At 31.4% G+C, this 11,749-nt stretch overlaps 1 protein-coding gene across 2 annotated transcripts in view; it reads left to right on the forward strand.

Moving 5' to 3' along the window:
• The first annotated feature begins 9,009 nt into the window (after positions 1-9,009).
• Positions 9,010-11,749, forward strand: part of LOC106687785 (uncharacterized) — a 22,887-nt gene continuing 20,147 nt past the window's right edge. Inside the window, exon 1 of one of the 2 annotated variants that reach the window (XM_014431876.2) lies at positions 9,010-9,084. The gene's annotated coding sequence lies outside the window, so the exon portion shown is untranslated. The remainder of the gene's footprint in view (positions 9,085-11,749) is intronic. The other variant, XM_067048128.1, reaches the window with a different exon arrangement.

The raw sequence follows: 11,749 nt of genomic DNA on the forward strand, positions 1-11,749 counted from the left end.
GACTTTTTCGGATTCGAACTACTGGCTCCATTTTTTCTTAAGTGGAGGAATGCTATGGTTAATTCTAATTTACAATAGCTATCCTAATGCTTTAGTTATTCATCAAATTATTTAATATTTTACATTTACCTATTGTCTACTATTGTTAATAATCTAAACTGGTTACCGATTTAACATTTTTAAGCTAGGCTGTTGACACTTACACACACACACACATTTTACGAGATGGTGCTCAAAACGTCCAAGACTCTAATTTAAAATTTGGGTTCCTATTACAATATACTCCATATATCGAAAATTGAAAATAGAAATGAATTCCTATTTGTTAAAATTATTCTATAAAATTTTCTCCTAAAGATTGACAAATTATCCAGTAGGTGACATTACATCTCTAAATTTAGCTTTTCGTTAGGTTACAACAGCTCAATTTTTTTTAATCACAAATGTCCCTGCATATTTATTTATCATAACAATCTCTGTTATTCAGGCACAACTTTAGAGTTGAGGGGAGGTTTTTTCGGGTTCGTACTATGCCCTTTTCCTTGCTATGTTTACGTAGGTAATCCACAATCGTCTAAAGTTGTCATCCGGTACGAAAATGTGTTCAGATCAAGCAGAGATATGCATAGGACGATGCACCCACCTAGAATATTTTTAAACCAATCCTAGTTAGTCTCCGAGTATGATCCGTAATGGTTTGATGAGCTGAATCAAGCCTTCAACGCTTCTGAACTTCATCGGTAGCCATAGCAACAAGATCGGGTCTCACTTTATACTAATGTTAATTATCTTCGTTTTTGTTCATTCGCTAGATCAATATGTATACATTCAGCGATAAAAGGAGAGAGCTTAATATGCGTCAAATAAATATATGCATACTAGTTGAAAATTATTCTGGCAGGAACGGACACAACTTTCCGGGACACACAACACATTAGACGATGGTCTAGAGTACGGTCAGCGAACACAACCAATTAAAAGTAATAAAACTTATTTTATTAGTGCCAAGGTTTCGGCCAAAAATGTATGTCTTCTTCAGAACGACTGTTGCAAGAGTTTATGCAAGACTCACTTCAAACAACTCTTGCATGAACTCTTGTAATAGTCCATTCTGGTGGAGGTCTGAAATTATGGCCGAGATGTACTCATAAAATAAGTTTTAGTGAATTGTGTTAAATCATTAATATCTAATAATCTTATTGTTAAGATACTTATTATTATTATTCTGTGATTTAACTATAAAATTCCACAAATACATAAACTCAATAATATACTCATATTCACAATCAGTAGGAAACAATAAAACATCTGCGTGAGGTTTAACAACCAAACTCACCTAAAACAACCATAATATAATTTAATGCATAGCAATATTAATTTGTACAAGGAAAGGCAAAATTACTAAAGAAAAGTGCTAAAGAACTAGAATTAACAAAATAAAGATCTGAACATTACTATGGTGGGCAATGAGCCTAAGATTTTATTACAATCTATAGTATTATGAGAAATATCAATGCTCGCAGCAACATTAAAAAAATATAGATAATTATAATAACTATTTGTTGACTAATAAAAAACAGACTATTTCTCTTTTTAATTAATAAAAGTGATTCACGGAAAATATTGATTTTTTCATCGATGGTTCTTTCCAGCTCTCTTCTCCTACCTTACCATTTCCTAAAAACATTGCATATTTAATGATGAGAGATAGGTGACCGTGGATGAATTATATGAGGAGAAGATGGTTGGTGGGTGCGGTCAAAATATAACACAAATAAGTTGAAATAACTTATTTAATCGTGCCAACGTTTCGGCCAGAATTTCTAGCCTTCATCAGGGCTAAGAAAAAAGAACAAAATAACAACCAATGAATACAACAAGTAAAAAAACAAAACAAAATGACATAAAGTAAATAATTGGACAGAATAAAATTAATAAAAATAAAGTGATGTAAGAAGTGGAAAATCAAATGTATATAAGTAAGTAAAAATAACATAATTAAGGTAATAAAATAAAATTTGAAGTTATATAATGCAGGAATATAAATATAAAGGATATAAATATTTTACTTTAGTAATAATTTAAAAATTAAAATTATGGAAAAAAAAAATAAATTGAGAGAAAGAAAATATAACTGTATGTAACTAATGAAATATGTAACCATAATATTAGATAAAGAATCAAAATATGAAGTCAAGTTAGACAAAATAAATGAATAGAAAACAACCTTAAAAATATATGGTAAACATAACTAATAACGTGGTTAAGGAAAATTAAGAAAAGAATAGAGGAGGGAAGGAGAGGGGGGAAGAGGTAAAATAAAGATAGGAATTACCTATTCAATTACTTATATATATTTTATTGTACACTTCTTTCATCACTTTATTTTTATTAATTTTATTCTGTCCAATTATTTATTTTATGTCATTTTGTTTTGTTTTTTTACTTGTTGTATTCATTGGTTGTTATTTTGTTCTTTGTTCTTAGCCCTGATGAAGGCTAGAAATTCTGGCCGAAACGTTGGCACGATTAAATAAGTTATTTCAACTTATTTTTGTTATATTTTGACCGCACTCACCAACCATCTTCTCTTCATAACATTGTATTTTTACTTTCACTAACCTATATCTGGAATAGATACAAAGGGAAAGTATTGCAATCGTGGAAAATTACAAATTCGAATTTTCGACTAAAATACATGTTTTGTGGTTCCCTGAGTTCAAAACAAGATATTTCTCAAAATGTGTGTGTGTCTCTAAATTGCCTAGCTCAAAAAGGATAAGTCATATGAAAATAAAATTATACATTTGCGGCGGGTTTATGCCTGAGATGTGACAACTTTTTTGATAAAATCAACTGACCAGGAGAGGGATTTTTTCAATTTTCTCGAAAACGACTCAAACAATTTTGATCAAACTCGCCATATCAAGGTTGAATTAAATGATCTTTAATATCAGCAAGGCCTCGTCCTCATTGAAATTTTAAAATAAATTGATTAAGATTTAATTTTTTTATTTAATTGATTAACAAGAAAATGTTTTATATCGTTATTTCATTGTAAATAGTTTGGTATAGCTATCGTAGCTAATTGGGAGAAGGTGATGGGTGACATTGTGATGAGAGCGATTAAAATTAAAATCATATCGTTCTTGAAATTTTTCTACCTAAAAACTAGAGAATGTTGGACAAAATAATGTTGGACACCTGTTCATCGATCGTTCAAGAGATTGAGACTGAGGCGCGACTCACAAGCATACAGTCAACTCTGAATGACTTCAGTCTGGGGTTAAAATTATTTTCAAGCAACTCGTGTATCCCTCGCATTTCCATAGTAAAAGAAGTGGCCTTTCACTTTGTATTATGATTCTGAAACCATTTTTTGCAGCCTGTTATTTTTTTTATTCTGCTCAATCTAAAAAGGGTCTAACTAAGAAATTGAATAAAACGATATTTTAGCGTGAAAACTTCATTTTGATATATGATTGATGCTATAATGATTAATACTCAATGAAGCCTCTTGTTTCCCAAACCTGAGAAAACATTAATTGGATCAAAGGTAAGCCATCTTTTTTTTTTTTTTGTCTTTGTTTAAAGAATTATTAGTAAAGGCTCTTCATTTACTGATATAATAAATAATCAATAATTTATAGGAATTTTAATTATATCAAAAGACTTTTTATTCATTGAATTGCTTTCAGAAATCGAAAAGTTACTAAAGCCAAGCCCTAACTGAAAGGATTCAGACATTCCGGACGTTCCATGATGTATATACTATGAATTTCTTCAATTCTCTATTTGTTCAGACATCACGTCTGTAATGGCTCTGAGTATCCCACCCACAGTAAACCTTTTTTTTCCTGACAGCGCATCAATTCCGTATGACCAGTAGCCAAACCATAAGTTATGATTCTACGACGCATCCCCAACCATGGTGACCTCAAAGAAGCAATCTGTTGAGCACATATATACCGGTATTGGCCGCGGAGAGGCACCGTATCGGAAGGTAAGTACAGATTGTGCGGTAGACCACAGAAGACAGAAGTGGATCGGGCCCCGAACGTGAGCCCATCTCGACGTTGCACCTGATCGTGAACTCGCGGCAATACCCTCTCGCACGAGGCCCCTCCATTAGATCCTAATGGCTCCTACAGCGCGTGCGCAGCCGAGGATAGATTCTGCGGTGATACCCGTTAACTTATTTCTATCCTTATTCATTTTATCTCTTGTTATTTACACCACAATTGCTATGGAGCAATTGAATCCTTACCGGAGCTGTGTTATTGAAACACGATTTTCTTCAGCTACTATTCTAGGGCACCGAAGCATCCAAAACAAAAATAATAAATACAAACTACAGTTAGGCTAGCACGATTGGGTTAGTTGTGTATTCCAACATTCCATCCTTATTTTTATTTCAATATTTTTTTTATGTTTACAGTTATTTTGTTTTTATGCGGAATAATATGTAGGGGAACATAACGTGAAGCTTCAACGATACTACAAGAGGTGAGTTAATTACCGTGGATGTATATAAATGAGAAGAAGATGGTTTGGAGTGCGGTCAGTGAAGAGCAGAAGTACATGTCTCGAGCACAACTGACTTGAGACATAGGCGTAGGCTCTCCCCTAGATATTTGGGGTCCAGGAAAATAGTTAACTTATTTGATATATGATTTCTTTCTTGAAATATGATATAACTAAGAAGGAAACATTGTTCAGTTGACATCTTTACGGAACACAACCACCCCTTTGAAGGGATAAGATGGATACACTTGGTAAAAAGATATTGAATCATAAGGGGCGCAATTACTCCTAATAAACTTATTTCTGAAAATAATGGGGAAAACGAATAAAAAAACAAACGTTTTGTAGATTCCATTCTTCCTATTATAACTTACAGATTGCTATTTTAATAATTTCAGAATGTTTGTTGAAAATAAATTAAAGAAGGCAACCATCCTAGAAGAGGTGGTTAGTGGTGGTTATTATTTTTACCAGCAATTTCAGAAGGCTGATGCTCTCATAGCAAAGCTCTTCATCGCCTCTTATCGTTTTGTATTTATTGTGTGTTGTATGTAAAATTAAGTTTATGCTCGATTTTCAATAATTTATTGTGATTATAGCTTAAAGAACTTAAAAAGTAATTAATTCATTTTATGAAGTAGCAATAAAATAGTGGTTTTTTGGAAAGCGGAATTACACACCTTTCTTTTACTTTTTCTGAGGTCTGCTCCCCCTAGGTGAAATCCTGCCTACGCCCATGACTTGAGACCAAGAATTCACCTGAAATTTTAGCCGAAAGGTTAGCACTAACTAATTATTAGTTTTTACTTACTTGTGTGTACTAGAAAAATAGAAATTAATGAGGAAATAAAAAAGTGGTTGAAGGCGGGAAATGCTTGTTATTTTTAAATTTTGTAACTGCTTAGCTCGTTCCTTTTGTCCAAAAACTTAAAAATTAGAATTTATAAAACTATTATCCTTTCCACTGTTATTTATAGATATGAGACGTGGCCTCCTACACTAAGGGATGAACAGCGCCTTTAGGTTTTAGAATATAAAGTATTACGAAAAATATACGGACCGAAAAAGGATGAATTAACGGGAGAATTCAGAAGGCTACATAATACTGAATTAAGGGAACTGCTCCCGGTAAATATAATTCAGGTTATAGCATTGCAGTTTGTAAGGGGTTAGTAACGAACAGATCCTTAAAATGTTAATAAATATTGAGCCGACGGGTAAACGTCCTAGGGATAGACAAAAACTTAGATGGGAGGATTGCGTTAAAACTGATTTATTAGAATTAGGTTTGGGGGGCGTCACTGGAAGGATGTATGTAGAGAGCAATTGGTAGTATCGGCATCGAACCTTCGGGTTCTTATTTGTGTTCTTAACTGAACGCATCCCCAACCATCTTCTCCTCATCGTTACTATAAGAGGGTCACTCGCATAAATGGGGGCATTTCCTTGTCCCATGATAATTATTTCAAAACGGAATATTTCAGGATTCTAAGACTTGAATGTTAGTATAACAGCCTTTTTTCAAACAATCGCATTAAACAATAATTCACATTATAATTTTTGTATTGTAATTGTATTTTTATAATTGTATGCACATATACCAAAATATTCACACGAAGTGATCTAGATGCATTCTCCTTTGATAACCCATGTTCTGAGTCGGTTTACCAAAATTTGTCAGAGGCTGTGCAACAACATTGAATTTTTGAATAAAAATTCTCAAATTATTACAAAAACATTTATATTATTGATACATGAATAAAATGTTATCACCAAAAATTAATTAAAAACGGCTGTAGCATAAGTCAACCTAAGTCTTACATATAAAAAAATAGGTTATTCATAGGTCAATATGATTAACAAAGCCACAAAAATGGTCTCATTTTATTAAACTTAAAATTCAAATAAAAATGTAATCATTTTTCATCACTTATTTTTAATGCCCTAAGAAGTAAAGCCTGATCATCCATATTGGTAACAACATATGGACCCACTGGACAGGGAAATAATTATTATAAGTTGGTTGTTAATTTCTGTTAATAAACCATAATGTTTCAGAAAATGAATTTTCTACTCTGGAGGTACCCCCACGATACTGAGTCCTGGGTCCCCAATTGTTTAAAGGCAACCCTAATAGCAGACTATATCAGCTATCTTTAATTATTAAATAAACAGACCCTGTTTTCTGTATAGGTACTATTACGTCGAATAGCATTTACTACTTTAATTTCGCTTATGCAATACCCTTGACTAAGTACAATCTACTGTTGAACGATATTTTAATTTTAAAGTTCAACATACAAAATAAATAATGATGATAAAAATAATAATAAAGACTGAGCGAACCCGAAGGTGCAATACCGATACCCCTTCCAAACCCAATTCTAATAAATCAGTTTTAACACAATCCTCCCATCTAAATTTCTGTCTACCTCTAGGACGTTTACCCGCCTACTTAGAGTTTATTGACATTTTATGGATCCGTTCGTTACTTTATTCGTATTTATTTCGAGTTAGATCCTTACTATAGTTGTAACGTAGTTGTATTTAGTTTTATAGTTTCTTTGTCCTCATCCAATAATTTCAAATCGTCTACCACATTATGTTGACCCTTTGCACTTGGTTGTTCCCTTTGAGACAACGTAAGCCTAGCGTAACCAGTGATATGGTTTGTCCCCACTGAGGGGAAGAGAATGTTCATTCTCCGTACATATTCCACCACAATTTTTTATGAAACGCATGTTTTATTGTAGTTTTCTATTAAAATGGAGACAAAAAACCAGATCAAAATATGATAAAAATATCGAGATGCATGATAAATAAATCAATCGGTATTACGTAAAAAAAAAAAAAAACCTGAGAAGCACATTCACAGCGGACTATACACTAATCCACCGAACGATATGTAGAATTAGTGGAACAAAGGGACACGAGTATGTTTCAATGATAAAGAGAAACATGATAAGATAATAAAGAAATCCGAAAACTGAGAAAAATAATTTACAAGAACTCACATCGTATTGAAATGTCCAATAGTAAAGATCTCTGCAGTAATAAGACAGTGTTGTGATTTTGTAATTTACCATCAGCAATCCCCAAACCACATCTTTATTCTTTATTTTATAATCATTAAAAAAAAAATCTATACCACAACAATCCATGGGTCAAGGGTTCAGTACACTGTAAGGAAGTACTGTTACTAGACCAACGGTAGTGGAAGGAGGTGATTTGGTCACAATCACGCTCGACCACCAAATTTTTACCCAATTAAGGGTACCCAATTTAAGACGCTGGGCGGACTGCAGGAGGGCTCCAAGGACCCCCATAGGAGTTGACGCACGGCTACAATGTTACATTAACAATGTTCTGCCCTGTGGCTACCGCACTCCCCTTATAATCATTATTACCCCTTTTATAATCATTTTTTTTTATTATTAAATTGCAAAATGACGAAACACCAGTGAGTATCCTAACGTAAGAAGTAGTGCAGACGAGTTTCAGATAAACATTTATACAGACATGTGGTGTCGAGTTACCGATACGTCAGAACGGTGCCGAGTATAAATATCGGTATAAACACATTTTAATAACGTATTCTAGTGGTAGAATAAATAAGATGAAGAATCGCCTTGTTTTAAATTCGACAGTATTTCGTTAACAAAATATATAAATTATACATATTTTTTTCTAACTTTCAGAATAATGTTCAAAGGAAATTTTAATTTAATTTAGGAAAATTTATTAATTAACTTTACAGGGCTTTGTTAGGGCTGTCAGATTGAAACAGAGATGTCAACTCAAGAGCTTACTATTTTGTTACCTTTATCAGTTGACATCTCTGTTTCAATCTGATAGCCCTGACGAAACCCGGCAAAGTGGGGCGAAACGTTGCCTAACAATAAATAGTTTGTTTTTTTTACTATTTTGATACCTTTATTGACCGCCACCAAGACTATCCTAGAATCTACTTCAAATGGTCAACTATCTTCTTCCACTTTATTTATTTTTTTTATTTAATGTTCCTTTTTTGCTCAAATCCACAATCATACTCCAGTGTTAAAAAATTCTATTAATTTAAAAGTCTCTTTTAAATTAATATTCATTAAAATTCTACAGCAAATCGATCTTCAGAAAAGTTTCAAATCATATAATAATCACAACACAACAAGGGCTAGAACCTAGTATCAAATATAGGTATTTGTTATTTTTAACTGTTCTTCAAAATTAGATATATTATTTTTCAACTATAATAGAAATACAAGAGTTTTTCTAATCATTGGTTCAACACATAGTTTAAAGACTAATTTAAAGCGAGGACAAGTGGTTTCTTCAGCAGGTAGTATGTTTTTTTTCCCTTATTAAGACCATGCAATCTCCTCAGAGAAACAATGGGACGACAATACCATCAAGATCTTTTATCAAACGACCTTGCTACCAAGTGATAGAGGACCGATATCAACTCCCAACCACGCCAACGAAAGTGTGTTATGGTAGGGCCTGATTTCACCGAGTACTCCTCAGATCTGCCCCAGCCGGCTTTCCAGAAGGTTCTTCCACTAGGTGAGTGCCAATTAATATAATTCAACATCATCTAATCATTCGGTGGAATGCTTAAAAATGTACAAGTTTCAATCAAATACGTAGATAGTTTGGAGTTATGTTAATATTCTATAACTCGGCAAAAGAACTTAAATATTGTTCGTACGAATATAAAAGTAGAATATTGACTAGTTTACGTAAAATAACGAATTAATCAAAATTGAACCGATCTATTATTTATTATATTAGTGACATTTCCAAACGAATATTAAAAAAATATTATTAGGTGGTCGTTTGATTAATTAACTAATTCATAATTTTATCATATATCTTTGACAATTTCGTGTAAGACAAAATAACATTTAAAAGGATGTTCAGAGCCTTCATGTTTAAAAGCATGGTAAACAAGTAGTGTTGATCCTACAAGAGCGAGTTTACCGTTACACTTAGCGCCACTTTCCCAGTATGTTCTACTTAAACGTACATTTAGAAATATTCTTTGAAAAGACCAATACTTACTAAAGGTACATAAAGAATGTATGTACGAGCATAATGCTGAGTAAAAAAATATATATAAATTCCCCTTAAATTTTTACGGTTTCTATATCATATCACAAAGGGAATTCAATAAATTAATAATAAAAAATAAATACATGATAATATAATATAATGATGATTATATTATAAGTATGAATGTGTTATAGATGATTTATTTAATTTTGTTCTTTACTTTCCTTTTTTGATTTTGCTGTTATCTAATTCATTTATCTGCCTCTATTTATAATATGTTCATATATTTTTATTATTCTCATTCCACTCATTTTAGTTTTTATTTATCTTATTTTATTTATTATATTATTATTTGTTTCCTTCTCTTTATCTAATATGTACATATGATATTGCTGAGTACTTCTATCCCTAGTACTTATCGCCTTTGATTGTGGCAGAGTGTCATAAAAGTTTAATTAAAAAGAAGTATAAAAGTTAATTTTTGAATTAATTCTACGAGCGCTTGTTCTGATATATTTTTCACCATTTTTACATAAAGATGATTTTAATATATTATTCAAAAATTAGTTCAGTAAAAAAATTAAAAGGATTTTTATACGTTAATATGTCATCTACTTCTGAAAATAAATTAAAATTGAAATAATATGTGATTAGTTTTGTATACCTATTTTATAATCTGTGCCTCTACAAAATAATTTTGTTCATAAATAAAATATTAACTCATTATTTTCATAATATATGAACACATTTTAGGTATAAACTTTTATAACTGTTAATAAAAAATATGCAAATAAATTATGGCCTTTAATTTTGTTTAAATCGTTCAAGAGTTCTGAGATTAAAATTAAGTCCTCAGATTCACAATTAATCACTGATGTGAGATTAAAATAAAAATAATAATTATAGAAATTCATCGCTAAAAAAATTCATCATTTGTGTGCTGCGTACAAATGATGAATTTTTTTTTTATAAATATTTATTAAATAAAAAGTGTAAATTAAATAGTAAATAAATAATTGCTTTAGTTATCAATCTACGCAAATAAAATAGAAAATCTTTTATAAATTAGCTACTCTACCTTCTAAAATATCTGGAAGATGACCTATAGGACTTGAAGTGGGTAGGCACATAAAAATGCAGTAGTAGGCGTTTAGACGACTTTCCCTGTCGGAATAGTGAGGCATATAACTGATTCAAACTTGCTTAGAGAACAATTTTGTTCTAAAGGCGAATTTTTATTATTATTAATTTTTTTTTTGTACATTTTATTTTATTATGGAAATTGTCAATGGACAAATTGTCATTTGTCAATATCATTTTCGCTGTAACTGTATCTTTTAGAGAAACTTGGGTATTTTATTACATTAAACAATTTAACTCCCAACAACGCCTTTCATGGGCGTTGATGACTGTTGGGTCTTACGCCCTTAAGGCCTAACTAACAACAACCATGACTTTCATTAAAAGTTTCTTTATAATTCTTCCGATGGTGTCTTGCTCAATAAGAGTAATGGGCCCCTGATTGTGCCAGCTAATGAATCATTGACATAGAATACATTACCTATAGATATGCGTATGCCAATTCGCCTGAAAACACTATAGAAATTAAGTTTTTAAATAGAAAATATTGAGTACAGAACTTATTGTTTATTTATTTATTTTTTATGGGTGTGACTTTTATTCTGGGCAAAATGGAACTATGTCAGTTCAAAATAATTTTGAAGAATGTTATGAACGTTAAAATCCGACAAACTTATTAACATCAAATATAAAATATCCACTTTAACCATGTTGTTCAAAGAGGATCGTTCAATAAAATGTTTGAACTATTCTTATCTCACCTATACCCTGAAAAGGTAAGAAATTTTCTATCCTAAGAAAATGTTAGGAGATGGGTTAATTTGTTAGGTCTTAGTTAATCTGATTTCTTTCCATGTTAATTATTTTTTTCGTACCCTTCATTAAAATAAAATTAGTACTTCGTGCATATATAATATATGAAATGTATTATAATACATATATAGGGTGTTTTTTTAAGCCCGATAGAACTTGAAATTGTAAAAAATAACACAAAAAATTAAATTGTAATCAAAATTTTTTTTTATTCGAAAGATCAATACGTGACATTAACATTTGAAAATGATTTCGGGCATATGGGCACCGCGGCTGTTCTTGA

Source organism: Halyomorpha halys, unplaced genomic scaffold (assembly GCF_000696795.3).
Source record: "Halyomorpha halys isolate HHAL.00 unplaced genomic scaffold, Hhal_1.1 Scaffold1012.1, whole genome shotgun sequence".
NCBI classification, from domain to species: domain Eukaryota; kingdom Metazoa; phylum Arthropoda; class Insecta; order Hemiptera; family Pentatomidae; genus Halyomorpha; species Halyomorpha halys.